This window comes from Artibeus jamaicensis, unplaced genomic scaffold (genome assembly GCF_021234435.1).
Source record: "Artibeus jamaicensis isolate MK-2021 breed Jamaican fruit bat unplaced genomic scaffold, CSHL_Jam_final contig_60, whole genome shotgun sequence".
NCBI lineage: Eukaryota > Metazoa > Chordata > Mammalia > Chiroptera > Phyllostomidae > Artibeus > Artibeus jamaicensis.
In genome coordinates, this window is record NW_026521900.1 from 10,228,981 (window position 1) to 10,246,147 (window position 17,167).

Genomic DNA, 17,167 nt, shown 5'->3' on the forward strand with positions numbered 1-17,167 from the left:
AATGCTCTTGATTTTTGAGCTGAGGCCCAGAGAGATCTGAATATCATTATGGTACCCAGCAATCCATACTCAAGTTTACCCAGGGCCTAAACTTGAAATGCGCTGGGTTTGAAATGCATTCAGCAGGGAAGGAGCCCTCTCTACCTCTTGTCAGAGAAGGCTTTCTGCAGGAGGATATACTGAAAAACATTACTTGTCCATATTGAAGGCTAGTATTGTAATTATTATTCGCAGCTACTATTTTAGTGGGATAATGCAGGAAATCGATATTGAGGGGAATTCAAGTCTCTTCCATACTAATTCCTCCCATCAAGAGGAGATTGTACCACCCCGACACCTCACTCCTTTCTTCCGCCATTATACTCCAGGAGGGTCCTTCATTACTCTTTTGCCCATTTTCCTGGCCTTATCTCCAAGGAGAGGATTGTACCACCTTGCCTTCTTCCCTCTCTTGCCATATAGTATTGGCCAGGAGGGAGGACTGTACCATCCTAACTTCTGGTGACATCCCCTAGGAAGAAACTGTAATCCTTTCCCCCTCTCCCCAGTAGTATCTCCACTGAAGATCTGGAAACTTCTCCTCTCTCCTCAGGGATAGGAGTTTGCCACCTCTACTTCTGTAAACTTTGCATAGACCATTAGAACCCAGTTCCAAAGACTATGTGCTGCCAAAGCTCTCACTCACAAGGTTTCTACCGTGAATAACGGCACCCCCGCCCCCACTTGTGTGGAACAGCCCAGTGTACGGAATAGCTGCTAAGATGGCGTCTCTTATGTAGGGACGCCTGGGAGCAGCCATGTTCCTCGCCTGATGACGTCACTCACAGTTAATGTCTGGGCGGATTCACAACTGCACCTGATTCAGAGTGAGTAGATCACAGCCTCACAGCCTTTATGATCGTGTGCGAAACCAATAGCCCTGAAAGGGGCAGTGGTAAGGGTGATGGCAGGAAACGGTAGTGCCCTCGGAGGTCGTTTAAGTCTTGGTGGTGTGCGGCGCTAAAGCGAATGCACGAAGGTTTGTGGCTTGACAGCCACTATGGTAATTTTTGAGGTGATGGCTTTGTTGGCTTTTGGGAAAGATACCCTGTCAGTTAGTTCAACTGATAGGAAATTAAAGAATCTAGTGAATATTCAGGAACAACTACAAAGGACACATGGACCAAACCAAAGGGGTGGATGGAATCAGGGGAGGGAGGTAGGCATAGTCGGGGTGGGGTAGGGGGAGTAGTGGAGGGTAAATGCAGATAACTGTACTCGAACAACAATAAGATAATTTTTAAAAAGAATCTAGTGAATGGGAGTCTATGCGGGTCAGGAATGGAGGTGTCTGTGGTTGTTAGTTGTTAGACTCCCTTCTGTGTCTTGTTGTCAAGTCTTAATAATTAATAGTCTGTATGTTTAGATTTGTCCTTCATCAGTCCCCCCAGAGAATTGATAATTTTATTAGTATTTCCAAAGAACTAGCGTTTGGCCTTGTTGATCCTCTCTAATATATCTTTGTTTTCTATTTCCTTAATTTTTGCTCTGACCTGTACTATTTTCTCTTTATCTAACTTTTAAAGTTACATGTTAATTTATTAATATTCAGCCTTCCTTTGTGAAAAATCATTTAAGAACATGAATATCCTTCTAAGAGACTCATTAGCTAAAATTTTCTATGCACGATCTTATTATTGAGCTTTGTATTTACATTTTTCTTTAATTTATTCTTTACATTACCTTAATATAGTGCTATTAAATCTACTAAATCTTCTTATCCAGGGATATGGTATGTCTGTGTGATTGTTTTATATTTGTCAATTTTTTAAATTTAATTTTATAGGTCCAGTTCCTTAAACAAGCTTGTTATATATATTTCTTGTTATCATTACTAATGGGTCTTTTTTCCATTTTCACTTCATCACTGCTGTTATAGAGGAAAAACTATCTGCTCTTATAAATTTATCTTGTACCTAGCCCCTTATGAAATTATCCAGTGAATTCTAATTTCTACATGTGACATCATATCTGCGGCAAATAAAGCTACATTTTTATTTCTTTGCAATACTTATTCTGATTGTTTCATCTTCTATTGTGTGAGCCAAAGCCAGGAAAACAATTTTCAATTATGTCAGACATCCCTATCTTCTTGCTAATTTTAACAGCAATAGGTTCATCATTTGAATTTTTAAAGTATATTATATTGATTATGCTATTACAGTTTTCCCAACTTTTCTCTCTCTTTTAAAATATATTTTATTGATCATGCCATTACAGTTGTTCTATTTCCCTCCCTTCATTCCCTTTCCACCCTGCACACCCCCTCCCCCACCATTCCCCACCTTTAGTTTATGACCATGTGTCTCAAGTTCTTTAGATTCTATATTTCCCCTACTATTCTTGCCCTCCCCCTATCTATTTTCTACCTATTGTCTATGCTAATTATTTTCTGTACCTTCTCCCCCTTTCTCCTTCTCCCACTCCCCTGTTGCTAACCCCTCCATGTGATCTCCATTTCTGTGGTTCTTCTCCTAATCTAGCTGTCCTCTTAGTTTGCTTTTGTTTTAGGTGTGGTTCTTAATAACTGTGAATTTGCTGTCCTTTCACTGTTCATCTTTTTTATCTTCTTTTTCTTAGATAAGTACCTTTAACATTTCATATAGTAAAGGCTTGGTGATGATGAACTCCTTGAACCTGACCTTATCTGAGAAGCACTTTATCCGTCCTTCCATTCTAAATGAAAGCTTTGCTGGATAGAGCAATCTTGGTTGTAGGTCTTTGGATTTCATGACTTGGAATACTTCTTTCCAGCCCCTTCTTGCCTGTAAGGTCTCTTTTGAGAAGTCTGCTGATAGTCTGATGGGAACTCCTTTGTAGGTGACTGTCCCCTTATGTCTTGCTGCTTCTAGGATTCTCTTCTTCATTTTAATACTGGGTAATGTAATTATGATGTGCCTTGGTGTGTTCCTCCTTGGGTCCAACTTCTTTGGGACTGTCTGAGCTTCCTGGATTTCCTGGAAGTCTCCAGGAAATTCCTTTGCCAGAATGGGGAAGTTGTCCTTTATTATTTGTTCAAATAAGTTTTCCACTGGTGGCTGTTCCTATTCCCCTTCTGGTACCCCTATAATTCGGATGATGGAACGTTTAAAGATGTCCTGAAAGTTCCTAAGCCTCTCCTCATTTTTTTTAATTCTTGTTTCTTCATCCTTTTCTGTTTGGTCATTTTTTTCTTCCTTCTGGTCCACTCCTTTGATTTGAGTCCTAGTTTCTTTTCCATTACTATCGGTTTCCTGTGCATTGCACTTCATTTCAATTAGTTCAGCCTTCATATGTTCCTCTAATTTGTGACTAAAATCAACCAGTTCTGTGAGCATCCTGATCACCAGTGTTTTGAACTGTGCATCTGAAAGTTTGGCAATTTCTTCGTCACCTAGATTTATCAGTTCTGGGGCTCTGAGTTGTTCTTGAGCCATGTTTTGATCTGTTTAGTGCCTCTTACATAGAAGGAGCGGAGCCTTAGGTGTTCACTAGGGCAGGTCTGCCCAGGTTGCTGGTTTGTGATGCTGTATGTGGGGGCGGGGTCAGAGAGGGACAATAGCGGTCCCCTCTGCTGCTCCCAGCCACTGGGGCCTCACTACTTGCTCCTTCACCGGTTTACAGTTTATCTGCATGTGAATGTGTGACCGCGCTCAGCCCTCAGTGGGTCCACCCACTGCTACTCCACACTTGGGATCTGCCCTTGGCTGCTTGTGTGCCTGGGTCTCGAGCCCGGTTGGTCTGGTGGGTGTTTCCTGCCCGACCCCGCTCTGCTGTTGGCTCTTCCCCTCTTACTGGTTAGGCTGAAGGGTTTGTTGTTGTCAGACTTCCATATAGTTCGATTTTCTGTGGTTTGGCTGTGGTTTTTTTTGCTAAAACTTTGTTGTTTTTAAACTTGGTTGTGAGAGAAGGCAGAGTGTTTCCACCTACGCCTCCATCTTGGCAGAAGTCTCCAACTTTTCTCTCTTTATCCACCCTCTACCCTACACCCCTCAATCCTCTAGCATCCCCCCCTTAGTTCATGTCCATGGATTGTACATATAACTTCTTTGCCTTCTCCATCTCCTATACTATTCATAACCTCCCCCTGTCTATTTTGTACCTGCCAGTTATGCTTCTTCCCTGCACCTTTTTCCCCATTTTCCCCCCTCCCCACTGAAATCTCTCCATGTGTTCTCCATTTCTGTGATTCTGTTCCTGTTCTAGTTGTTTGTGTAGTTTTTGTTTTCATTTTTAAGTTTCTATTCTTCTGTGTTCTATTTCACTGATTCTTTCCTCTCTGTTTTGTTGTTGAGGCCATCCACTGAATTTTTTATTTTGGTTATCGTATTTTTCAGGTCTAAAATTTCCATCTTCTATGTTTTTTGCTGAGACCTGCTTGTTGAAGCATTTTTGTTTTTTAAATAATATTTTATTGATTATTATAGTTATCCCAATTTTTCCCCTTTGTCCCCCTCCACCCAGCACTCCCTCAGGCAGTCCCCACACCACTGTTCATGTCCATGTGTCATGTGTATAAGTTCTCTGGCTACTGAATTTACTATACTGTACTTTACATCCCCATGGCTATTCTGTAACTACCAACTTCTATGTGGAAGCATTTTTGTGATGGTTGATTCAAAATCTTTGTTGGATAATTATCTCTGTTATCTCATTCTTGGTACTTCCTTTTTCATTCAGTTTGAGATTTTTGTGGCCCTTGATATGAGTGATTCTCAACTGAAACCTAGCCTCTTTTGGTATTATTAGAATTTGATTCTTAAGTTTTAAAAATATTTTAAATTTATTTTTAGATAGAGGGGAAGGGAGGGAGAGAGGGAGAGAATTGTCAATGTGTGGTTGCTTCTCATGTGCCTCTTACTGGGGACCTGGCCTGCAACCCAGGCATGTGCCCTGACAGGGAATCGAACTGGCAACCGTTTGGATCACAGGCTGGCCCTCAATCCATTGAGCCACACCAGCCAGGGCTGATTCTTAAGGAGTAATATGTTTATTGGACTTCCGCCAAGATGGAGGCATAGGTGGATGTGCCATGCCTTCTCACACAACCAAGTTTAGAGACAACTAAATATTAGCAACAGAAAACACAGCCAGAACATGGAAAATTGAACATTTCGGAAGTCCGTTAACAAGAAATTCTTCAGCCTGACCGGTAAGGGGCGAAACCAGCGGCTGGTGAAGCCGGATTGCACAGGAAAACTCAGCTGGACGGACTCACGCGCGCGGAATCCATACGCACGGAATCCAGGTGCAGGGTTGGACCTAGTGAGCGACCGAGCGAGCGACCAGGCAAGCGACGGCGGGGGAGACAGTGGGGGAGCGGTGCTGCGTGTTGACTGTGGTCGCGCATTTGTGCGCTGGCGGACAGGCGAAGGAGTGGGCGGTTGGACCAGGGCCAGACGGGTCCCCGCGACAAGCGGCAGTGGAGGGCGCCGCCATTTCCCTGCTCTGACCCCACCTCCACATGCAGCGTCATAACCCAGCGACTCTGAGTGGCCCGGCCCAGGTGAACCACCTAAGACGCTAATCCTCACCCAGCTGTGAGAAACAGCAGAGGGGGTCGCCATTTCCCCGCTCTGACCACGCCCCCACATACAGCGTCACAACCCAGCGACCTGGGAGTCCAAGGCGCCACTTCTCACACTTAAAGGGCCAGAACAGACCAAAAAATGTCGCAAGAATATCTCAAAGCCCCAGAGCCCATAGATCTAAGCGATGAAGAAATAGCAAAACTCTCAGACGCACAGTTTAAAACACTGGTGATCAGGATCCTCACAGAACTGGTTGATTATACCGACAAATTAGACAAATATATGAAGGTGAAACTAATTGAAATGAATGGAATTGCACAGGACACCAATAGCAATGAAAAGGAAACTGGGACTCAAATCAATGGAGTGGACCAGAAGAAAGCAAATAATGGCCAAACAGAAAAGAGTCAAGAAGCAAGAATTCAAAGAAATGAGGAGAGTCTTAGGAACCTCCAGGACATCTTTAAACGCTCCAACATCCGAATTATAGGGGTACCAGAAGGGGGAAAGGCACAGCCACCAGTGGAAAACTTATTTGAACAAATAATAAAGGAGAATTTCCCCCAATCTGGCAAAGGGAAATAGACTTCCAGGAAATCCAGGAAGCTCAGAGAGTACCAAAGAAGTTGGATCCAAGAAGAAACACACCAAGGCACATCATAATTACATTAGCCAAGATTAAAATGAAGGAGAGAATCCTAGAAGCAGCAAGAGCTAAGGGGACAGTCACCTACAAAGGAGTCCCCATCAGACTGTCAGCGGATTTCTCAAAAGAGACCTTACAGGCAAGAAGGGGCTGGAAAGAGGTATTCCAAGTCATGAAAACCAAAGACCTACAACCAAGATTGCTCTATCCAGCAAAACTTTCATTTAGAACGGAAGGACAGATAAGGTGCTTCTCAGATAAGATCAAATTCAAGGAGTTCATCATCACCAAGCCCTTATTATATGAAATGTTAAAGGGACTTATCTAAGAAAAAGAAGTTAATGAAACATGAACAGTGAAAGGACAACAAACTCACAGTTATTCACAACCACACCTAAAACAAAAGCAAACTAAAAGGACAGCTAGATCAGGAGTGGAAACATAGAAATGAAGATCTCAAGGAGGGTTAGCAACAGGGGAGTGGGAGGAGGGAGAAGAGGGGAGAAGGTACAGAAAATAAGTAGCATAGACAGTAGATAGAAAATAGATGGGGGGGGCAAGAATAGCATGGGAAATATAGAATCTAAAGGACTTGAGACACATGGTCATAAACTAAAGGGGGGTAATGGTGGGGATGGGGGTAGGGTGGAGGGGAATGAAAGGGGGAATAGAACAACTGTAACAGCATAATCAATAAAAAATTAAAAAAATTATAAAATATATATATATATATATATATATATATATATATATATATATTTATTTATTTAGTCCTGGCTGGTATAGCTCAGTGGATTGAGCATGAGACTGCGAACCAAACAACCATGGTTCGATTCCCAGTCAGGGCACATGCCTGGGTTGCAAGCCAGTTCCCAGCAGGGGATGCACGAGAGGCAACCATACATTGGTATTTCTCTCCCTCTCTCCTTCCCTCCCCTCTAAAGATAAATAAATAAAATCTTTAAAAATATATATATATATATTAGAGATGGGGGAGGGAGAAAGAGAGGGAGAGAAACACCAATGTGTGAGAGAAGTATCTTTGTCAATTGCCTCTCACATACCCCCAACTGGGGACCTGACCTGCAACCCAGGCACGTACCCTGTATTGGAATTCAAACCAGCAACCTTTTGGTTTACAGGCCGGCACTTAGTCCAAACCAGCTCCACTGAGCCACACCAGCCAGAGCTAAAGTTGGTTCTTATTTAAACCTATTTTATCTGGTCTCCACCTGAGGAAGGCGAGGCACCATTTCATTATAGCCATGTAGGGGAGGTCCAGGTTTCCCATTTAGCTTCCCTTGACACCCAAGGTGGAGAGCTACTTCTGGGTGGGGGTGGAATTCTAGCTTTATACTGTCTCACCTGGTTTCTCCCTGGATGGAAGGAGTAGTAGTGCCTAATTGCTGCTTCCCATTACTCCACTGATACCATGGGAGGGTGGGGGCTTGGGCTTGCTGCTCCTTGGCAGTGATGAAAGCCTTGACCAGCAGGCCTCCCCTGACACCACTCCAGCGAGATGGAGGATGGATATCTTATTACTGCTGATTTGGGGTAGAAGTCCAGCCTCCCCATGATTTCTCTACTGCCAGCACTGAATGAGGAGCCTCATTACTGCCCAGAACAGATGAGCCTTATTTCCCTTACTTGATCTTTTCTTATATCACACCAGTGTTGTAGCGGGTGCAGCACCTTACTATAGCCAGATAAGAGTGGAAATAATATGCTCCCAATTTGGCTTTTGCTGATGAGATGGTGTTATGACCCATAATTTTTTCCATGATGCTTGGCTAGAGAAAGATAGTTATTATTTAAAATTTCTTCTGTCTTGCTAGGTTGTTCATTTGCTTGTCCTTGGACTTGAGAAAACAGGCTTTCCTAGAGCTATATTTGTTTGTGTCCACTGGCATTTTTGGGTTTCCAGCTTCTCCAGCACCTAGTCTGGGATATATGAGATAAAAAGCAAACTGAAAGGAATGACTGCTATGTTTTTTAACTTTATTTATTTATTTTTAGAGAGAAGGGAAGGGAGGGAGAAGGAGAGAAACATCAATGTGAGGTAGAAACTTCAATGGGAGTGAGAAACGTCGATTGGTTACTTCTTATATGTGCCCCAACCAGGGCCAAACTCACAACCTAGACATGTGCCCTGGCTGGGAATTAAACCTAGGACTTTCAGTTCGCAGGGTGATGCCCAACCAACTGAACCACACTGGCCAGGGTGGGAATCAACTGCTATGTTGTTTCTCAGGTTCTGAGGTCTGTGGCTGGTCTGCTTTCTCTTCAACTGTCAGAGTCTTCCCTTCTTTGTTTTATATATAGTGTCAGGGTTTTAGTTGTACTTAGCAGGAAGAATAGAGAAAAGTACATTTACATTTTTTTTTCTGGAAGCAGAGGTAAGCTTACTTCTTCTTAAGAGAAAAAGAATACAGAGCTCTTTGCCAGTTCAGATTAAAATTACAGAACTTTTACATCTTTGATATACTTTATAATTTTTGGTAGAGGGGTCATAATGACATTAACATAATTATTTTTTTGGTTTGTCCTATAATTTACAAAATAATGGAATAATATAGTAAAACTAATAAAAATGGTTGCCTTCTTTTAAAAACAAGAAACACTGGGAGTGTTACATAAATATTTTTCCATGTCTAGATCTCTACATAATTTTAATGGTTACACAGCATTTCATCTTTTGAGCATGTGCAATGGCAGTAGGTTTTCATTATAAATGACAATTTGGTGGTGAAATTCCTTGATGGATTTTTATGCATGTCCATGATTATCTGTTAAAGAAATTTTTCCAGAAATTAAATTTTTGTGTCACAGGAGAGGAATCATTAAAGTGTAAGGAATTCAGTGGATGACAGTGAAAAGTCTTCCTCTTCACATTGCGTGGTAATAATGTTTGGAGGCTGATGATCCTGAGCCATGCATGGCAACTTTCTCCTTATCATCAGTTATTCTACCCTCCCCAACTATTGCTTCCTAGAGCTTCCAAACATGAGTTGGAAATGCTTACATTCCCAGCTAGGTTTTATTGCCATTTATTTACTTGCTGCCTTTGTTTTCCTGTGGTTTTAAGGAGCTTATAAGTATAAGTAGATAAATATTAGGATAAAGGAAGTGAAAAGAAGAAAATATCAACACAAGTTTTAGAAGGTAGGCATGCTAGTTGACAGACTTAACAGGTAGAAACTTTGAAGACTAGACTTATTGCAATCAGACACAGTAATTAAAATGCCCCCACAGAGAAATCAATAATTCTTCTATAGTAAAAATTTTCTGTACCTGAAGGTCAAGAAATGTTTTTGTAGATCTTAATATGGATGATAAAAGCATTATTTTCAATTACAATATTGTCATAAAGGTTATTACTGGTCTCTAGGTATTTTTTCCTTTTGAAAAGATTTTTCATTTGTTGTTTAAGTAAGATTAAATACTACCAGATTGTGCTTGCAGTTGATGAGCCATAAGAGAAAGGCTAAACATAAATTATTATCTGAGTGGTTAATTAAAATGCATCTGACCAAGAATCAAATTATATACTCTGAAAAGCCAGTTACTTTGTGTGGGCTTAAGAGTTTTAGAGCAAAATATCTCTAAACAAAACATATCATCTGAGAGTATAGGGATAATGGGTACATGAACACTGCATAAGGAAGGTGATGGAGGAAAGTTCTGTCAGACCTTTAGATTCTTTAGACTTCTAATAGTTGTTTGTCATTTGCAGGGACTTTGCAGCTATTTAGTAGTTTTATCTCTTGACTGTCCTAAATTAGACCAGTTTAACCTACACACACTAAGCAGGATTAAAGAAACATTTGAAAATATAGATTAGTTCAAAAATTTAAAGCAGTCCTACCTCCCCAATAGAATTTTAGTTGAATTAAATCATAAGACAAACAATGATTACTGTACGTCTTGTACTAGTCTCATTACATTTGTTGAGTAGAATTTGTATTCCAAGTATTTTCATCACCATCACCCTGAGAACTTCATCAACCTTTCTCTTCCATTTGAATTTTTCCCCATGCTTTTCTAGCACTCTTCTGGCTGGTTCACTTCATTTCTGAGTTGACGGGTGGTATACAATTTGAGTGTTCTGATGATGTTATCAAAGAACTTTGTGCAGGAAGAGCATTATGAAATAAGAAATTGCTAATCACTGCTCACTTCAGCAGCATATATACTACAATTGGAACAATACAAAGAAGATTAGTATGGCCTCTGAGCAAGAATGACATGCAAATTCCCGAGGCATTCCATATTTTTTCATCTTCAGTATTTTACATATGTATTTTGTTTCTTTTTTTTATCAACCAAAGTCTAAATATCTCCAAGTATACTGTAGTTTTATAATACAGTATTATATAAAATGTATGGGAGGAGGAGAAGATGGAGGCAGAGTAGGACAAAGAGGATTCCGCTTCCTCCCACGCAAGGGAGAAAAACCTGGCCGATCTGCGGAGGAACACAGCAAATAGCCAACAGTGCCCCAGCATATAGGAAAATAGGAGTCCAGAAATTGTAGCGGATACTGAAAGACCAGACAGTGAGGAGACGGCTGCAGATCAATAAGGTCCAAGGGAACAGTGCAGAGACCACAGGCTGAGGCTGCAGGCTGAGGCTGCCTCCACCGGTCAGGTCACCAGGGGCCCGGAACTGGACTGCCATGGACTCTTTGGGAACTAAGGGCTGGCAGCAAGGTCCTTCAAAGAGAGCAGGGTCATCAGCTCCCTCCCTACCTGGCCGGGCACAGTTTGAAAAATGCTGGGAGAGATCTGCTTGCTTAAAGTGTCGGAGAGAGGAATGGGCAAGAGGAGGCAAACTCGGGGGCCTTGATCACACGTGAAGTCTGTGGTCTCCATCTTGGGAAAATTGAGAGTCACCCTAGTGTTCCCAGTAGCATTGGGAAAGGTTTGCACCCAAGCCTGCAGGACCAGGAAAGCCTGGCCAGGAGCATGCGCCCACACTCCAGCCCATGGCAGTGACTCCCGGGAAAAGAGTGCTCTAAAAAAGATGAACAATGAAAGGACAGCAAACTCACAGTTATTAACAACCACACCTAAAACAAAAGCAAACTAAGAGGACAGCTAGATCAGGAGTGAACCATAGAAATGAAGATCACATGAGGGGTTAGCAACAGGGGAGTGGGAGAAGGAGAAGGGAGGAGAAGGTACAGAAAATAAGTAACATAGACTGTAGATAAAAAATAGATAGGGGAGAGGGTAAGAATAGTAGGGGAAATATAGAATCTAAAGAACTTGAGATATGTGGTCATGAACTAAAGGGGGGAATGGTGGGGGAGGGATGTGCAGGGTGGAGGGGAATGAAGGGGGGGAAATAGAACAAATGTAATGGCATAATCAATAAAATTTTTAAAAATTTAAAAAATAAAAAGGACCTGGATTCCCTTGGTGGGGTGCTGGGGAGAGGCGCCATTCTGGATCTTGGGATAGTGCTCACGAGACCGGCTGAGTACACCCACAAGAAAGAAAGGCCACACCAATCATCCCTCAGCCTGCTGCAGCCAGTGAGACCAGAAAACCTGGTTTGGCCAGCTGGAAAACAAAAAGAGGTGTTTTTTAAAATAATCTTTTATTTTTTAACTTTATTATTGTTTTATCTTTCAATACTGTTTCCCTCTCTTTCTGCCTTTCTTGTTTTATTTCTTCTTCCTTTCTTTCCAAACTTATTGCTTTTTCCTCCCTTCCACTGCCTTCCCCCCCACCACAAGTGAGACAAAAAACTTGGAACTGCGAAAAGACCAGAGTTGGACGCAAAGAGGGGGCATCCCAACAGTACAGACAGAGAGACAAATTTCACTTTCCTATAGCAGAGAAACTACAAGTTACTGCATATTTGTATTATTATTCTTACATATTTTATTTTAATAGTATCTTTGTATTTCTCCTCTTTCTGTATACTCTTCTTTGCCTTGGCTGGATATATTGTATCATTTGACAGGTTTCCCGTGTCTCCTCATTCACAGTGTATTGCTAATTTACTGTCCTTTACTTCCCCTTGCTCCATTAGCACACTATTGAAGGTCCAATACTCCCTAATCTTGATATCTCATAGATTCTGTCATACGACTGTTGCTCTAATATTACTGTAAATAATAGCTGTTACATACTATTGTAAATACTACACAGCACCCCTCCCAGATCTTAGCCCACTTCATTGTTTCCTGAACTATATTACTGTAGTGGTTAGTTAACTCTATTCTCTCTCACACTACACCTATTTACCATCCTTTGTTCTCAACTTACCTCAGAATCTGGCCTCCCACAACCTCACTGCTTTTTAGATTCAACTCACAAACCTTCCATCCCCAACAATAGCCTTATCTTCTTTCCATCCTTTCTAAAAAGGGGCTAGTTGGGTTGAAGAATATGGCTATCACTATACATAGTCAAAGGATCTCCTATCTCTTCTCTACTGGCTGCTACTGTAAATATCATAGAATACTCTCCTGCTGTCATAAATCATTTTGCCTTCCCCTCCAACTGATCACACACACACAAAAAAGAGAGTAGGTGGAAGCAGTGAACACCAGGATACCCACTGGAAGAGAAAAACCGACAACAAAGGAACCACCAACAGATAACAACAGAAGAAGGTGAAGGACAGAGTGGAAACCGCACAAACATCAATCCAAGGCCTATCTGGAAATACAAATAAATAGTGGAGAAACTACCCAGGGCAAACAACAGAACAAGAGCAAAAGAGAATCCTCAAAACCCTGTACACACAGAAGAACTACCCTCATCACAGCCCACCCTCACCAGTACAACAAATTAAAATGGGTGGTGGACAGAGGGACCATCAGTTCACCATCTGGGGGAAAGGACCCACAAAAGAAAGACCCAAAAACAACCAAAACCCAAAGACAAACTCAGAGCCAATGTAAAGGATAGCCCAAGAACAGTGAGCTGGGGAGATCAAGGAGACTATACCACTGAATCTCACAGGTATTATACCACAGAAGTTCACACCATGAACCCAGGAAGCCAGAACAAATCAATTTAAGAAGCTGAAGCTAACAAGAAGAGTCTCACAAACAATGGGAAGACAAAGAAACAATCCCCAAATGAAAGGAAAGGAGGAAGCCTCAGGAAGAATGCTAAATGAAATAGAGGCAAGTCAACTATCAGATATTGAATTCAAAGCACTGGTTATCAGGAAGTTCAAAGAGCTCACAATGAGCTACCAGAAACTACAGGGGAATTACAATGAACTCACTGCAAACTATATCAACATGAAAAAGGAAATAGAAACCATCAGCAAGAGCCAAGAGGAAATGGAGAATACAGTGTCTGAACTGAAGAACACAGTGGAAGGAATCAAAAGCAGGACTGATGAAGCAGAAGATCAGATCAGCGAGTTGGAGGACTAAGTAGGAAAAAACTCCCAGAAAGAGCAAGAAAAGGAAAAGAGCCTCAGAAAGAATGAAGAGGGATTAAGAGAAATGCAAGACAGTATGAATCGTAATAATATCCGGATAATAGAGATACCAGAAGGAGAAGAAGAGCAAAGGATAGAAAATCTGTGTGAAAAAGTAATGATAGAAAACTTTTCTAATTTGATGAGAGAAAAAGTCACACAAATCCAGGAAACACAGAGAGTCCCAATGAAGAGGAACCCCAAGAGGCCCACTTCAAGACACATCATCATTGAAATGGCAAAATTCCAAGACAGAGAGAATCTTAAAGGCAGCAAGGGAGAGACAGGAAGTAACATACAAGGGAGCCCCAATAAAGTTAGCTGCTGACTTCTCAATGGAAACGCTCCAAGCAAGAAGAGAATGGTAAGAAATATTCCAAGTAATGAGAACCAGAGACCTGTAACCAAGGTTACTTTACCCAGCAAGGCTCTCAATCAACATAGAAGGCCAAATAAATAGCTTTCAAGACTAAAAAAGTCTAAAAGAATACACCTCCACCAAACCAGCTCTGCAAGAAATACTAAAAGGACTACTTTAAGGAAAGGAAGGAAAAGAAACACAAAGAGAAACACAGGTATAAAAATGACAATGAATAAATACCCATCAATAATAACCTTAACCGTAAATGGATTAAATGCTCCACTTAAAAGACATAGAATAGCTGAATGGATAAGAAAGCATGACCCACACATATGATGCCTACAAGAGACCCCCCTCAGGACAAAAGACCTGCACAGACTAAAAGTGAAAGGCTGGAAACAAATTTTCCAAGCAAACAGCCAGGAAAAAAAAGCCGGTAGCAATACTCATATCAGACAAAATAATCTTCAAAAAAGGGGTCATAAAAAGAGACCCAGAAGGTCACTTCATAATACTCAAGGGAAGAATCCACCAAGAAGACATAAATATTGTAAATATATATGCACCAAACATAGGAGCACCAAAATATATAAAGAAAATCTTAAGAATACTTCAAGAAAGATATTGACAGCAACACAATTATAGTAGGGGATTTTTACACCACACTGTCATAAATGGACAGATCTTCCAAACAAAATATCAACAAAGATATTGTGGCATTGAACAATGCCCTAGATGAAATGGACTTAACTGATATATATAGAGCCCTTCATCCTAAAGAAGCTAAATACACGTTCTTTTCAAATGTGCGTGGGACATTTTCAAAGATAGACCACATGATAGGGCACAAAACAAGCCTCAACAAATTTAAGAAAATTGAAATCAACCCAAGCATTTTCTCTGACCACAAGGGACTGAAACTGGAAACTAACCCCAAGGGAAAAGACCCAAAAACACTCAAAATCATGGAGATTGAATAGCATGCTATTAAACAACGAATGGGTCAAGAATGAAATTAGGGAAGAGATCACAAAGTTTCTGGAAACAAATGAAAATGAACTCACAACAATCCAAAACTTATGGGACACAGTGAAGGCAGCCCTGAGAGGGAAGTTGATAGCAATACAGGCCTACCTAAAAAAGATAGAAACATTTCAAACAAACAACCTAACTCTACTCCTATAAGAACTCGAGGAACAACAACAAAGAGGAGCCCAGAGCAAGTAGAAGAAAGGAAATAACCAAGATCAGAACAGAATTAAATGACATAGAGACTAAAAGCACAATTCTAAGGATCAATGAATTCAGGAGCTGGTTTTTTGAAAAGATAAACAAAATCAACAAGCCTTTAAGCAGGATCATGAAGAAAAGAAGAGAGGACCCAAATAAACACTATCAGAAATGAAAGAGGAGAGATTACAGCTGACACCACAGAAATACAAAGGATTGTAAGAAATTATTACAAAGAACTGTATGCCAAGAAATTTGAAATCTTAGGTGAAATGGACACATTTGTAGAAAAATATAATCTTCCAAAACTCAATGAAGAAGAAGCAGAAAGCCTGAATAGACCAATAACAGCAAATTGAAGCAGTAATCAAAAATCTCCTGATGCACAAAAGCCCTGGACCAGATGGTTTCACAGGAGAATTCTACAAAGCATTTAAGGAAGAGCTAACCCCTGTTCTTCACAGACTATTCCAAAAAATACAAAAGGATGGAAGACTCCCAAACTCTTTTTATGAAGCCAGCATCATCCTAATCTCAAAACCAGATAAAGGTACAGCAAAGAAAGAAAACTTCAGGCCAATATCACTGATGAACATATATGCTAAAATCCTCAACAAAAACTGCATCCAACAATACATTTAAAAGATCATACACCATGACCAAGTGGGATTCATCCCAGGGATGCAAGAATGATTCAATATTCACAAATCAGTAAATGTAATACATCATATAAACAAAAGCAAAGACAAAAATCACATGATCATATCAATTGATGTGGAAAAAGCTTTTGATAAAGTACAACACCCATTTATGTTAAAAACACTCAGCCAAGTGGAAATAGAGGGAACATTCCTCAATATAATAAAAGCCATATATGAGAGACCTACAGCCCACATCATACTCAATGGACAAAAACTAAAATCTTTTCCACTAAGATCAGGAAGAAGACAGGGTTGTCTACTTTCACCACTTCTATTCAATATAGTATTGGAATTTTTAGCCACAGTGATCAGACAAGAAAAGGAAATAAAAGGCATCCAAATAGGAAAGGAGGAAACAAAACTGTCACTGTTTGCAGATGACATGATAGTGTACATGGAAAATCCTATAGACTGCACCCAAAAACTGCTTAATCTAATAAATGAATTTGGCAAAATAGCAGGATACAAAGTCAATATCCAGCAATCAAAGGCTTCCTGGAAGCCTATTTCCTTCACCAAAAATATGAAAATTCTCCATTATTTTTTCAAATAAGTTTTCATTTCTTGCTCTTCCTTTTCTCCTTCTGCCACCCATATGATTTGAGTATTGGCACGTTTGAAATTTTCCCAGATGCTCCTTAGCTATCTTGGGGTTTTTTTTTTTAATTCTTTTTTGTTTTTGCTGTTCTGATTGAATGTATTTTTCTTCCTTATGTACCACATCATTGATTTGATTCTTGGCTTCATCTACTCCACTGTTGGTTCCCTTTAAAGTTTTTAAAATTTCACTTAGTATAACGTTCATTTCTTCCTGGGTATTTTTTTAATGATTTTGAAGTACCCAACTTCAAAATCATTAAAGTTCCTTGAGCACTGGTTATTAAACCAGTGTTTTGAACTCTGCATCTGATAGTTATCTTCATTTTGTTTAGCTCTTTTTCTGGAGTTTTGTTCTGTTCTTTCATTTGGGCAGTATTTGTTTCCTCATTTTGGCACCTACCTGTGTTTTTTCTATGTATCAGGTAGGGCTGCTTTGACTCCTTGTGTTAATAGCATGGCCTGTTGTAGATAAGTGTACCAGTAAGTTGGATGGGGTGGAGCCTTAAGTAATCGCCAGGGCAGGACAACCCATGTGAACCAAGTTGATGGAGTCTTGGGTATGGTATCACCAGTCTGTGGCTCTGTGTGGGGGAGGGCTCAGAAAGGGGACAATGACCGCTGCCTGGCCTCT

The 17,167-nt window shown here is 40.6% G+C and overlaps 1 protein-coding gene and 1 non-coding gene across 2 annotated transcripts in view; both read left to right on the forward strand.

Moving 5' to 3' along the window:
• Nucleotides 1–839: 839 nt before the first annotated feature.
• ZNF157 (zinc finger protein 157) overlaps nucleotides 840–17,167 on the forward strand; it is a 34,882-nt gene continuing 18,554 nt past the window's right edge. Inside the window, exon 1 of the mRNA XM_037158931.2 lies at nucleotides 840–866. The gene's annotated coding sequence lies outside the window, so the exon portion shown is untranslated. The remainder of the gene's footprint in view (nucleotides 867–17,167) is intronic.
• LOC119060422 (U6 spliceosomal RNA) lies at nucleotides 10,364–10,470 on the forward strand. Its single transcript, XR_005084586.2, has one exon. It is a non-coding gene; the product is annotated as a U6 spliceosomal RNA (small nuclear RNA).